The sequence below is a fragment of the Rhagoletis zephyria genome, unplaced genomic scaffold (genome assembly GCF_001687245.7).
Source record: "Rhagoletis zephyria isolate East Lansing unplaced genomic scaffold, Rhagoletis_zephyria_1.1 Rzeph_scaffold_00180, whole genome shotgun sequence".
Taxonomy (NCBI): domain Eukaryota; kingdom Metazoa; phylum Arthropoda; class Insecta; order Diptera; family Tephritidae; genus Rhagoletis; species Rhagoletis zephyria.
The window spans coordinates 221797-236575 of NW_016157264.1; the positions used below are offsets into that span (position 1 = coordinate 221797).

At 35.9% G+C, this 14779-nt stretch overlaps 1 protein-coding gene across 1 annotated transcript in view; it reads right to left on the minus strand.

Moving 5' to 3' along the window:
- The window catches only part of Dgk (diacyl glycerol kinase 1), a 178269-nt gene that overhangs the window by 93582 nt on the left and 69908 nt on the right, over window positions 1-14779 (minus strand). The window lies entirely within an intron of this gene.

The following is a 14779-nucleotide window of genomic DNA, read 5'->3' on the forward strand; positions in this document are numbered from 1 at the left end:
CAAATTCGATTAAAACTAGAAACAAATGGAATAGTACTCTCATCCAAGCATTAAATTGCTTAGCAATTACTACATACAATACAAATTGTAATTGCACTGATGATTCCTACATGTTGATGTTGTATACATTATAAATAGTTAGTCGTTTGAAATCGCTTAGCATTTTACTATGCATTCTTGCAAGTTGATTTGAAATTTGCTGAAATTTATTCGTATAAAGTTATGTATATACATACATACATACATACATACGTGCAGTTGCATAACACTATCGCTTTGGCTGTGGCATTTCATTTGAATTACAGATGTCAACTATTTGTTACAAAAGCTGAAATGCTTTTGTAGATTTCATTTATAACATTTAGGACATGTGTGGCTGTACATATGAGTATGATATTAACTAATTGAATTATGTACCTACATACATACATATATAGACACTATTGATATAATAGATAAGTATATATGGTTATGTTCACAGCTTAATGAAGCTTAAATGACAGTTATAACTGTATTGTAGTTAAATATCAAAAGGAAGCCGCAATTATCATCGTAGAACAGTAATACAAAGTAAATAACTTCGTTATGTTTTAGCCGCTTGCGAACTACTATTGCTGCTGTAAATTCACATCTCAGATAATAAAAAAATATCGAAAATATGTTTGTACTTTATGCAGAGATAAAGTTTTGTTCTTGATTTTAGTTAGTTAATTGATTGGGGGTGTAACAAAGGACTTCACAAACTAATCAAATCATTAATCGAATAGCTTTCTTAATTAAAAGTGGATTTAACATCAAATAGATCACGCAACTCTGTCTGGTAGAAGAATTCCTCATACTGTGGAAAAATTAAAGTATTTCAGTCTTACTCTGGCCGCACAATAACACACGTCTATGTCTCGCTTTGTAACTATAAATCTCCAGGAGGAGCAACTGAATTCGAAAAGGGGTCCGGCTCCACAAGACCGGACGATGACTAGTTTTCAGGCAATTTTTCGGCGACCTCGTTACCTTCATTCCAGGAGTGTGCTGGTGCCCATCATAATGTTGCCGTGTTTCTCCCTGCCAAGAGTTGAACAGTATCAAAGCACTCCCGGACGAACATGGAAATGATCATCCCATTCGATAATGCTCTGACGGCCTGATGGATAGGTAGGTAGGTGTGGATGACACTGCTACGCAGGGACACACATAGGCCACAAGTTACTAAGAGCTTTCACTCCCGTTTGCTAAACCAGTTTGAAACCTGAATGAAACTAGTCAGGCAACTAAAGAAATAACACCACTGAATGCGAATCTGCTCCTCCATACCCTCTCCTCCTCCTCATAGTTCTTGCAACTTCTGCAGCATCTATGGCAAGGCACTCTGAGACGTTCTGAGTATTTGCCTATGATGCAGTGGCCTGTTAGAGCACCATTTGGGTGAGATATATCCTACATCTTTAGAGAATATATGTATGCTTGGAAACTTTTTCAATCCTACCAACGCTAAGTTTTCCTAGACAAGGCGCGAAGGGCATACCAAAGCGTTATTTGCCCGGAAAAATCTGCTTCGGTTCTTTCAGAATCGATCAAATAAATTTTTCTTTTTAGGTTTTCGGATGAGTTTCCAGATAAAGGACGCTCATTTGATGTCCACGCTAATTTTCGCTAAATGCCCAGTCTGCTACTTCAAATATCGCAAGCACTTTGGGTTAACAAACCTCCTAAAGCATAAGAACACCTCCAGATGTCATCCACCTCTAGTTGAATATTAAGTCTTGAAGCCGCCAGTGCATAAATTTTTTACCAAGGTTCCAAACAGAGCGTCGATATCTCTTTATTGCTCCCTTGTAGTAAAGCTAACCATGTGCTTCCTTTTTCTTCTTAACATCGATCTGTGCCCGAAACTTTGACTATCGTGCCACAGTCCAAAAGAATGCAGCCGACCTTATGCATAAAAAGTGAGCTTAGAGCTTAGACTAAATTTTTGCACCAAAAAAGTTTTTCGACTTTTCTTAAATTCTCTGCACCGAAAAGTTCTCTGCCTTTATGTCCTCCACTGCTTTGTAATTCCGTGCTGTTAATATTTTGGTTCGCCCTCTCCGAGCTAATGATGGGGGTTAGAGTTCGAACCGGCTTGTCTTCAAACTTTGACTAACGATGACGGAAATTTGTATCAAATTGCATGCATCATTTCAGAGACCATTTTGCTATAAAACAGTTTCTCTGATTCCAAAAGTGCTCTAACAATGAAATCAAGCGACGCCTGAAATGTTCCATCGGTATACCACGACTCTTCTGAAAGTCATAGAAGCGAAGACTAACTTGCACTGCGCCCTTACTATTTTCGAGGGGGTGAAATAACACAAACGGCAATAATGCAAAATTTGCTTTATTTCACTTTTAAATGGGAAATAATACCAAAATCTGAGTTTTGCTTTATTTCCAACAAAGGTTGGAAATAAAACAAATTTTTCCTTATTTCCCATTGCTTATTTATACTATTTGTAAAAAAAAAACAGTTTACTGACAGAAGGAAAAAGAACTTTGTTTATTCCAAAAATACAATTAAACCAAGGCACATTGAACAGGTAATATCAGTATAGCAGCTGATTTGTCAAATGTCAAATATTTTACATTTCTTCTCACAAAAATTCTAAATTGTTAAAATCTATTTGCATGTGAAACATTTTCCATACAAAACCAGCGATTAAATATCAGCTTTTGGAAAGCTCGCCCAACTCAGCAGCGCAACCGCTGATTACTGGGCCTGGCACAGGACGGTGGATCAATGCTTCGAGAAGCGAACCAATTTACTAAGAAAGAAAGTTGCAACAATTTTCATTTTTTCAATTTAAATTTTTTACCTTTTTCGTATTTCGCATGGCACGCTTTGATGTAGAAGAAAAAAATCAGAACAGTTTTTGGCACCTTCGATACCAGAAGCAACAACAAAATACAGGCAAATGTTTTTTTTGCTCAAATGCTCTAAACCTTTTTGATAGGCCTTGAATTAAACAAAAAATGTGATATAATTCATATGAAGAAAGTAATATTCACGAAATATTTTTACTTATGAAAAGTATAACAAAATATAGGAAAAGCATCGTCTTTGAAAACTGCTCCGCATATTGGACATAGGGCTTTTGTATGAATTTTTTCTGCATGCTTTTTAATATATGTTAAAAACATTGCTGGAAAACTTTAAATTGTTTGCATGGAACCATGTCGCAATAAACAGATGAAGTAATAAAACGGCTTTCTCGCTTTATTTTCTGACATTCGGCTGCCTTATAGTCACATTTTATAGGCAAATTTTCAAATAAAGCAGTGGCACCTGGTAAATTCCACTATGGGTGGGATGCAGCATGCAATAACACCATACACAATAATTCCTTACTTGGACATTAAAAAGCAGTTTCAGAAGTGAACTAGTGTTATTTTATCATTTTTCCTTTTTCTAAACGGTTATTATGGCACCAGTACATAATTGCGAAAGGAGGGGAGGGGCGGGGGACGCGAGCGTGACGTCGAACGCGGCGCGGGGTGGCGGGGGGCGCGCGCGCGAACGCGGACCGCCGCGACGCCCGGCACTTTCAAAATTGTATACTTACAAATCCGTCCATTTAACTTGTTCATGTACTACTTTTTGTCAAATGTAACTGGGTGACTACGTGCATATGTGCACTAGTTTGCTTTATTACTCAAATTGTTAAGTATAAAAGTTGGTCTTATTGCTCAACGAGAAATGAAATTAAGCAAATTTGTGTTATTTCACATTCAAATGGGAAATAACACAAATTTGCGTTATTGCCGTTTGTGTTATTTCACCCCCCCACTATTTTCCTCAAAATTTTTTAGAAGATTGAGCAGTTTTGTAAGCTCCGTCGGTGTTGGTCGCTTGGCTTGGCTATAGGAACGGATAACCATCTTAAGTAGTATATTCATTTCAATTCCATTGGTGAGAATTTGCTAAATTAAAAATGTCTTTAATCCATTTATATAATTCAAAAATGAGCTGCTTTCCATTTCCAATGCAATGCAATTCAATTTATCAAAAGTGCATTTTTGTGTGCGTACATGGTCAATGAACCATCCATTGTGTCATCCACCAGCTACTAACCAACCGGCAAAAGTTTGCTCCATCAAGACAACTCATTCATTTTTCATCGCATTTTATTTCCTCCATTTTTTTCTTTAGCTTTCCAATTTTTCACCACTCATTTACGTCGCACAACAACAACATTTCCTTCCTTTTTCCATTAGTTAATTGTATCCTGTTTGTTGCAACTCAATATTGTGTGGCAAGTGGCAAGATACTCAAGCTGGATGTGTTGGTGTTGTGTGTTGTGTGTTGTAGGTGATTAGTTAGGTGTCGCCGCTAGACAGTCAGTGTGACGGCAGTCTGGTAATTCAAACAAAATGTGAGTTGACCTATGGGTGGATGGGCTTCAATGCAAAAAAGAAAAGTTTGTTTTTCCGCTTTTCCTTGAAAGCAACGAGAGTAGTCTGAGCTCATTGGAAAAGTGTGTGGGTAAGCGAATGCTATCTATTTACATTTTCATATTTTGCTTAAGAACGTTGGTCCATTTCAGTGGGTTGTGTGTTCTTGTAGCATGATTGTTTTTTTTTGCATTTTTTCCATCCTCATACATAGAAATTCGTATGTACATACTTGCTTCGAATAATATTGGTGATTGCAAAATTATGCATGAAAATTTTATTTGTCAGTAAATGACAGGTTCGAATACTCACAGTTGGCATCTCTTTCTGCATGCATTCGTCTTCGAAGTATTCAATGCATTTGTAATTTATGGATGTATATGTACGTGTAAAAATATAAATGAGAGTGTCATAAGCTTGGACTTGAGTACCTATCTTGTATTTTCACTTCTAAGCTAACTTTGAAATATTTCTACGCAAAACGAAAATGGCTGAAAAAATTCCTTCACATGCAAATTTACATACCTAGATATGTGTGTTTGAAAATTTGACCAACTTGTTTATGATTGAGCGCTGGTTGCTTTTAGGTTTTCAAATAATATTTCCTTAGCGCTGCTCTTACTTGTTTTCATTTAAGGAACGCCACTAGTTGACCCTCATTGTGGCTCCTAGAATTTTTCTCACTGTGAACGCTATGTTCTATAGGTCACATATACAGTCGACCTGATCGATCCTTATCTGAAGAGGAACCTGTTTGTAATTGCAAGAGTACTTTTTTGTTAATATTGGCAATTTTCTATAAGAAATTACATTTTCAGCTACTCGAAATGAGTGAGTGAGTGAAAGTTGAATTTTGCGGTCAGCTTTTGGTGTGCACCAAGGGCTACACTATTTTGCCTATGGGCAGCATTCACAGCCCAACAACAACAAATCATACATACGACACAACGTTAAGAATAGCAACGTAAAATGACAACAAAAGCAACGTTAACTTGTGAATGAAGCAATCAAAGCACTTCAAAAGTTTGATATCACCAACAGTATACCACTCAAGGCAAATACATACATACGTTAGGGTGGGTCAATTTGTATGGGAGATTTTTTCGACTATGCGCGTAAAGCACAGAAGGATTCTACGTACAATTCTAAACAAATGTTCCGAAGAAATCATGGGTATAAAATCAATGTGGAGTTTGCCAAATTGCGAAAATGGGTTCCTTAGCATTTGCTGTACCACCCTGGTGTAGTATCGTAAAGAAGTGCTTAAATTCTGTATAAAACATATTATAAGTGGTTGTTTGGTATGAGGAATCCATTTCTGCATTATATTTTCCTAAGACTTCCACCAAAGAGCGCAACAGTGAAATTTTTCACATTTTTCTAGAAACCTGTTTTCGCAATTCGGCAAACTCAAAATTGATTTAAGGGTGACAGGTAACAAGATCCACGGAAATAAGGTCAATTGACACTATTTCGCATGCTGGTGCGAAATAAAGTCTATTGACATTATTACCTTTTCAAAAGCTTATTTGAATTTTTCTGATTTTTGTACAAAGTTTGAAATGTGAATTTAGATAATCCTTGACTAGAGCTGGACTTTTCTACAAAAATATTAAACATGAAATGAACAAAAGAAATATAGAAAAAACTAGTCAAAATAAGGCCCCCAGTGTACATTAGGGTGGTCCAAAAATCATGTGGAAAAAGTAAGGTAAGGAAAGATAAACTCAGTGTCTCTTCAGGAGACCTCCAATAATAGTATCCAATTGTTTATTTTGTCATATTTTAATACTAACGACTTTTTATGGGTCTCCCAATGCAATTTTTTGGTGTTTTTGTTGGACTTCTAAAATATGTGTAATAAAAACAATGGTTAAATAAACAACTGGGTATTATTTCTGGATGTCTCTTGAAGAGAAACAGAGTTTTCCGATCGAAAAATATTGATTTTCAAGAATTGTACATAATTCTAAAAATTGTTTTTATTCCCATATAAAATGCACAGAAATCTTAGACCTCTCAATATTTTTTTTTTGATTTCAAAGTAAAAAAAAACCTTTGGTATATTTTTTTTTGGTACTGAAGAATCCTTTACTTTTTTTGGGCTACCCTAGTGTACATACAGCAGACTAGCAATCGAGTAAACAGAAGCGATGCAGCAACAGCAACAGCAGCTAGTAGCATTCGTGACAATGGCCGTCAAGTTGGCAAAGCACCAAAGGCTATATCAACAGCAAGCATAGGAACAGCAACTACAACAACAACCGGCAAAACCACAACAAAACACAATCACAATTGTCACGTCAACGACACGGCCAAAGTTAATCCGCTCAAAGTGAGCTAGAAATTGCAGATGAAAGCAGGCGGGAGTGGCCTGAGTTGGAAAGTGTCTGCAGAGGGTAAAGGTGGAGAGTGGGGCGTGTGGAAAGTAGAGCAATAAGCTGTTCCAGCGTGCTGAGCTACAAATGAATGGACCGAGTGACTGACTGACGAATTGGTCGAGTGACTGACGGACGGTCTATATGAATGATGATTGAGTGTTTGGGCAACGAGTTGACAGCTAGCAGTAGGATTGTTGGCTAAGCGCGGGCGATTTGGGGACAACATAAAGTGGTCGTTGGAGCATTTTGTTCACCAAGTAGTTGTTATGGCTCGCTTTTGCCTTTTATTATTCCCAAGCTGTTACTCCTACTACATACATATGTACATACTTGCTCGCTGTTAGCTCTATGCTGTTACAGCTATATACATAAGTACTTATGTATATATATAATTGTCAAAGTAACGCATATAGGAGTATATATGTACATAAGTGTATATGTAGATAATATATGCGTTTCTTGTTAGATTTATTGTTGTTTCATGCGGTTTCAAGTTGACTGGGGTTCATTTTAATTGCTCAGTAACAATGCTGTACAAATGCATTGGTCACACAACGCTTACAAATGTGGTAAGCGCGCTCATACTCACACTCAAGCGAATGCATTCGAACAAGTGCCATCATGTGGCACACAAACACACACACACATTTACATATGTATATCATCCATACTTCGATGGTTTTAGTTATGTTGCTGCATTGCATCTCAAATAGTAGTCATGTCGTCATCGCAGGAACAGCTGTTGTCAGCTACTTATTTTACCAAATGTGTTGTTGTAGTTGCACGTACTTATATTGCTCATCCTTTCATTTGCAATTTAGGTATGCTGTTGGCAGCTAGCATTGAGTGTCATACATAGTACATTGGCCGTTGCTGTGGCTGTTGCTGTGGCTGTTGCTGTGGCTGTTGCTGTTGCTGTTGCTGATGCTAATGATGACAACTCTCGTGTTGATGACGTTTGAGCATGTTGTTTTTGTTGTTACGTTGTCATTGCCAATGCGTCCACTTGTGGCCACAATTGTGGTCTCGTTTAATAGCTTTTAAATTTCGATTTATGTAAGTACATATTGGATGCGATGTACATATATACATATTTAAATATGTGAAAGCGTATACCTATGATATGTATATACTTCTGTATGCATGTATGTGCATTAGAGTGGTTCAAAAAAATTCATAAACGCTACCCCACATTATTGCTATTTATGATGCCGTTTACGAATCAGACGTCAATTTTTTAAATCCAAAATGGCGGATCCAATATGGCGATCAATTTGTTAAAAAATTACTAAAATTAAAAGGATGATATTGAACGTTTTAAGCATTTTCAGGGGTTGAAACTCGTTACCAATGGGTTTCTGGAGTTTCTGTTTACGGATCTGAGTTTGAAACAAATCCAATAATTTTTTTCAAATTGATCGCCATATTAGTACCGCCATTTTGAATTTTGGAAATCTGACATCAAATTCGTAATCAGCAACCCCAGAAATCCACTGGTAACAAGTTTCAACCCATGGCAATGCGTAAATCGTTTAGTATCGAGGTTTTAATTTTTTTCCGAAAGTATATTTTCGGGCACTAGGCCCATTCTAACTGAAAAAGACAGGCATGTAATTAAGGGAATATTCCCCAATAATTAGGGACACGATATCAAACAGAAAGTATCGATATGGTACTCATTTAAAGTATCGCTTTAAAAATATCGGGTACCCATTAATATCTTAATAAAAGCACTCGATATTCCAAATATCGATACCAAAATCCAAAAAAATTATCTGAATATAGGTCTCGTATATAGGCCGCTGTGGTGTAATGGTTAGAAGTGCGCAAAGCTTGAAAATGAAAAACAGCTTCCCAGTAAAACATAATCGCCGTTCAGAGTCGACCTAAAACTGTAGGGACCCCTTTTGTGCCACAACATCGAGGCGCGCGCGACAAATCGGAGGAGAATCTCGGTCAAACACTAACGTATTGTGTAACAACACGTAGAGACTGAGGTGTTGACTTAAAACACCGAGGCCGCGGATTCAAATTCCTCCACATGCAATCCTAACTATATTACAAATTTCTGCTCTTGAAAGTCCAATTTATATCGGGAAGAATTGTTAATAACATTATCGTTGTAATGTGAGTTTATGCCATTCGATATGATATTAGGGTTCTGGTACTCGATTCCAAAAAAGATCGTTTTAAAACTATCGAGTAGAAAATATCAGTATCGAATGCCAAAAGTATCGATATGGTATCGTATCGTATCGAAATTCGTGTCCCTACCAATAATACTTGAGTAAATACATATAAAAACAACGTTCTTACATAGACTTTAACATGTCACGAAAAAAAAGGAGAACATCATCGTTTTTATAAAAAATCAAAATTCTAATAAAAATACGCTTCTCTTTTTTTATCACAAATAACACAATTTTGATTTAGCGTTTATGAATTTCCAAAAAGAGTGTTTTTTTTTTTAACCACTCTAATTTGCTTATAAGCAAATAAGAGACGCTTGGCGGTAACTTTAAAAAATTATTTTTTTTTTTTGCGATAGAATAGAACAACTAAAAGTAGTATTTCTATCGATTGATATATAATTATTTTTATCGATTTATTCGCGAATATCGTTATCTGTACCATTGCCGATATATTTATCGATATCGCAGTCTGTGTTTCTGTGTATAAAGTTTTTGAAATTGCTTTTCCTTGTTTAAATAAATATGCATATCGATATGTGTATGTATATTAATACATACTAACAGTATATGTATATTTTCAATACGGCAGGGAATCCTAGCGTTAGTTTGCAAGGAAAATTTTATTCCTTAAGAATAAACAACTAAAAGTTGGTATATGAAACGACAATCCCATAAATTTACATACATATAATTATTCTTATCGATATACATAGCTATTTAATTATCGTTTTTATTAACAAAAAATTATCGATATCAAAAGAGGAAATACTCTGATACTTTGCATTTTTATCGCTGTTTTTTTTTTTAACTTTTATTACTTTATGTAGACATTTATCGATAATTATGATCTGAACTTGTGAACTGATGGGTAAATAGAACCTTGCTCTTATCGTAAATATTGTCATCGTTTTTCATCGGTAATCGTGTAGTTATCGAATCTTATGCTCATCGATTTTAAAGCGATTTAGCGAATTTCGGTTTTCTTGAATTTCCGTGGCAACTATTTCTTTTTTTGCTTCTCAATAAGTGTTTGCGCTTCTACGTACATATGTACAAGCTAAAGTATTAGTAAACAAAAATATAACTACAATGCGCCTGAGGAGAATTCGTGTATCCCGTTGGGCCAACTGCGACACAAGTAATATTTTATCTTTGCTGAACAAATATACAATGCGACTGTACGCGCAGAAAGAAGTTGTAGTGAAAATGTCAACATACGATTATTATTTGCAGAGGGCAAAGATGCAACGACAAATACTTACCAACTGCCGGAAGATAAAGGGCGCGGCGCAGCAGAGCGAGATGCGCCAAAAAATGAACTTCACTAAAAATCAGCGAAGCAACGCTAAATGCCAAGAGAATTATTGATTTCATATTTATGCCGGAACTTGTAAAGGAAAAAGATTGAAGAGGGTAAGTAAGCGCAAGAAAGTAAATGGTTGCTGGTAAAACAGTAAATGAAAAAATAATCAGAAAAATAAAGAAAACTAAAAGTACATCTCTCTAAGGATTGCATGCAGTGAGTGCACTGTCGAGTAACTCGCCAGTCGTCGTGTGTGTACACTCAAAACTATTTCTCTTCATTTGTTTTGTGCATCATTTTTTGCGCAGCACTTAGCTTCAGAAATAAATTAAAACACAAAAATAAATTTTTGCTTTGCTAAAAACAAAAACTAAAAATGCAACAGAGTATATACCCTATTTCACGAAATTCGAGAAATGCACGCACATTTTCGAATAAATTAAATAGCTTGTGTGTGTTTGTGTGTACTTAAGTTGATGCGCAAACTTTACCCAAACCCAACTCATTCGATGAAACGTTTCTTTTTATGACCGACTGCTAGAAAATTGCTGTTGACATTTATGTGATGCCATTTATTTTTAGTTGTAGTTTTACGGCGACAGTGACGACAATTTTGGCTGTGATGGCATTGCTGTTGTTAGTAGTGGGCGTGAGTAGCAGCGAGAGCGAATTTTCATCAAATGCATTCGTTTAAATGCACAGCTTCTTTTTGTTTCTGTTGTTTTTTTGTTTTATTTTTGGTGGATCTGCGTTTGCAGTCACTTTCGATCGGGCACACATATTCATACAAATATTCGTCTGCAACTGAAAGTGACATTAGCAAAGAGAGTACATATTTGGATGAGTGGGAAATGCTTCGGATTTAGCGGACCAAATACTTGTGCACATCTGCGTGGGAATCTACTCGTTCACAGACACTTGGAATGCATTAAAGAATTTACGGTAAAACTGTCCACAAGCCCTCTAAGAAAATAAACTAAGCGAAAAAGCGACACACTCGTTGGGGTCTTATTCCAAGTGAAAAGGCGACGGAAGAAAGTGGGGATAGTGGCGCGATTGGTCACGGTTAAGAATAAGATTAACATTAAGATCGAGTTTGAGATTGAGATTGAGATTGAGATTGAGATTAAGATAAAAATTCATTATTAGACAAAGAACTAAGGTATTTTTAGTTAATGTCATCAGATTTGCATCATTAAAATCAATTATTGCAATACAGATATCAATGGAAATGTCGCACACCGTCTTCAAAAGAGTCACAACTCAAAATTTGGCATTTTTGAAATTATGCGCTAAAAATGTACACAGAGCTTTTTTATTTACCTTTCAGCAAGAGCTGGAGCAAATTTTTGTTATAATTTGTTAAAAAAACCGAAGGTAAAATCGCCCTTGCCCTTATGATTAGCATGTGCTACGAAATAGTTTTTCACATTTTCTGACGAACGTATTATTTTGAGTTGTGACGCTTTTGACGACGGTGTGTGATGTGTTTGAAAATGTTTTTTGGCTTAACGACATGTAAGAGGGCTCTCATATGTGTCACAACATCTGTCAGAATAAAGATATTTTAAAAAGTTGAAGTTTCAAGATATTTGTGAAGAGGGTTGCCACCTGTTTGAAGAGTAGAATTTAATGAAATTGTACATAAGTTATATGGAATATTACAATATGTGTGTTTAACGAAAGATTGTTAAGAAATCCTTAGTTTCAACAATTAGAAAATTTGTGCGGTGTCTGAAGAAGGTTTCCACCTGCTTAAAAAGCTAAATTCAAATTATTTATTACGTTAAGTACATTATTAAAAAGGTATCAATTGAAATGGGTTTGAGAAGTCTTTATTTACAAACTATATTTATGAGCGTTGCCACATGTTTAAAAATTAAAATTCAACTTAATTTTTCACTTAATTGAAATAAGTATCCCAATGTCTGATGAAAAAGGTTTAGGAGTATTTTAGTTTGAAAATACTTTTCAAAAGGGTTGCCACCTGTTTAAAAGGTCTAACTTATTTATTTATTTATTTATTTATTTATTATTATTATCAACAAACGAAGCAGTTTTGGAATAAAATTAGTTAGAAAATACTTTTGATTAGGGTTACCACCTTTTCGAAAAATCATATCTGTCTAACTAAGTATGCATATCATATGCGAAGGCATTTTTTATAAGGTTCATCAGATCTGTACTATACTTTCGAATTTCAAAAATGATCAGCAGATTTTGAAGTTAGAATTTTTTATCGGCACAGGGTGATTTAAAATTGGAGAAACTGAACACTGCGAGACTTCTCGCCATTTAGAAAGGGCTGAACGAATTTAGATGAATTCTGGCATTCGGCATTATAACTGTAACTATGGAATATTTTTTAAATTTTTAAGAGAGTTGTCACCTTTTCAAAATTTTTAATTAAACTTTGGTTATCCGAGTTCATTAGTAATGCGGATAAAAGAGAATAATATGGATAATAGAGAAGGAAGAAATTTCATTTCAGCCGCGGGATCCACACACACACCTTTTTCGGCTTTCCACACATTTAACGTTGAATATTTTGGGTGGAACAAGGCATTTCGAACAGCTAGCAGCTGTAGAGCAGTCGGTTTAACTTTCTTCGTAAATTTTTTTTCTCTGAATTGTCCTTTTGCTTACATTTTACTTTAGTGAAAACAGTTTTGAAATTTTATCAAGAGAGTAAATAGATACTCATTAGAAGAACTTACGTCGAACAAAAATATTGCTGATTGTAAGAAGGATTGTAGCTTAAACATGAGAAATTCCAAAAAAGAGGGCTACTAGGAAAAGATTACGGAAGGAAATAAAGAAGTTCTCAAAGTTTGAAAGGGTATTGGATCGCTTCAATGGTCCATCCGCTTTGCAAATAAAGATGCTGTTTGAGGGATATCATACACGTCAGCCTTGAAAAAAAAATTAGCTTCGATATCCTTTTAGAAACACTTCCGATTTGTTTTATTTTTTTTTTATTTTTTCTTTAATCGCCCACATTGAATATTTTTTCCTGCTGGGATAATTTTACATACTCTCAGACCAACATAAGTGCACACACATTGTGTATGAACTATTTTAAATGTATTTATGCGTCATAGTTCTCATTCAACACTTTGGTGATGCTCAAAAATAGCATCGCTCACAACTCATTCAATACGTCTTTATTTATGTTCAATTCATTCTTTATTAAGTATTTCGAAAACTGCGTAGATTGATGACCAGACAAGTTGACGCTATAAAATTGGAAATTTAATAAGCATAAAATTGTATGATGATGTGTACACAAAAAAGAACAAAGTATTTAATCAGCTGTCAAGTATGTAGATAACTGAAGTTGAAAATAGTCGCAGTAATATTCAGTAAAAATATTTATTGAGGTTATACGAAGAGGAGGTTTTGACAAAGAGGAAGCAGATGAGTAGGCAAGTATATTTGATTACTGAAGAAACATGAACTAAAATTAATTAAAAACTGTCAATATAAAATACTCAACCATAATTTTTTAATACAGATTGCATGAAAATTTTAGGTATATTATAATACGCCACACATTAACCGGCTAAAAAAGCCAATGCTTTTTCGCTATAAATTTGGGATTCTTTTCAGCGCGTTAAGTTCTTGACCTGGACACTGTATAGTAGTTATCTAAAAAAGAGTAATATTTATATTTTTCCAGTAAAGTTACCACTATTCTTTTGTTTAAAAATTAGTCTTTTCACATACCCAATTTTCGCAAATTTTTTTTTAAAATTTTTTACTCTCGTTGTCGACAATCCACTGGTGCCTAGCCAATCGGCTGTTTCTTTTATAGCGGCCACCTCGGCCTGAAAGGCGCTGCAGAGATCCGGCAGTCTGAACATAATATCTACTGAGAGTTCCTGACATTAGACACCTCCTCCAACTCTACCGTTCACCTTCGATCCATCCGCGAAGATGTTTATTGGACCTATTCTTTAGAGACTACCTTTCTCCCATTCGTCCCTCGGGGGGATGTGCTTGGGGAAGGATCCTTTTGGGGCCAGCCTCGGAGGACTGCGGTGCATTTCTTCCGGCAGGAAGTCGAAGCTTTCGAGAATTGGCGAGTGTTCGTGCGCTGGGTTGAAAGATTACCCAGAGCTTTTGAGCCTAATGGCTGCGCGAAACGCCGCTACTTTGCCCGCAATGTCGCATAGCATTTAGCCTTAGAAGAGGAGTGGTCCCGAGCGCCCCGCTGATTCCAACGACTGTCGCCCTTTGCACGCGCTCTAGCTTCCTAACAAGAGTGGCCTTTTCCAGTGAGTTCCACCACACAATGCCCCATATAACGTTATTGGCTTGATGATGGTTTCATATTGCCATTACATAAGTTTTGCAGAGAGGCCCCATCTCTTCATTGTGTATCTGTTATAGCTTGCAAAAAATCTGGCAACGAATCGATCTGGAAAGGGCAAGCAGGTCGGAATGAACATCGCATCCTTCTCGCACATTTAATCTCT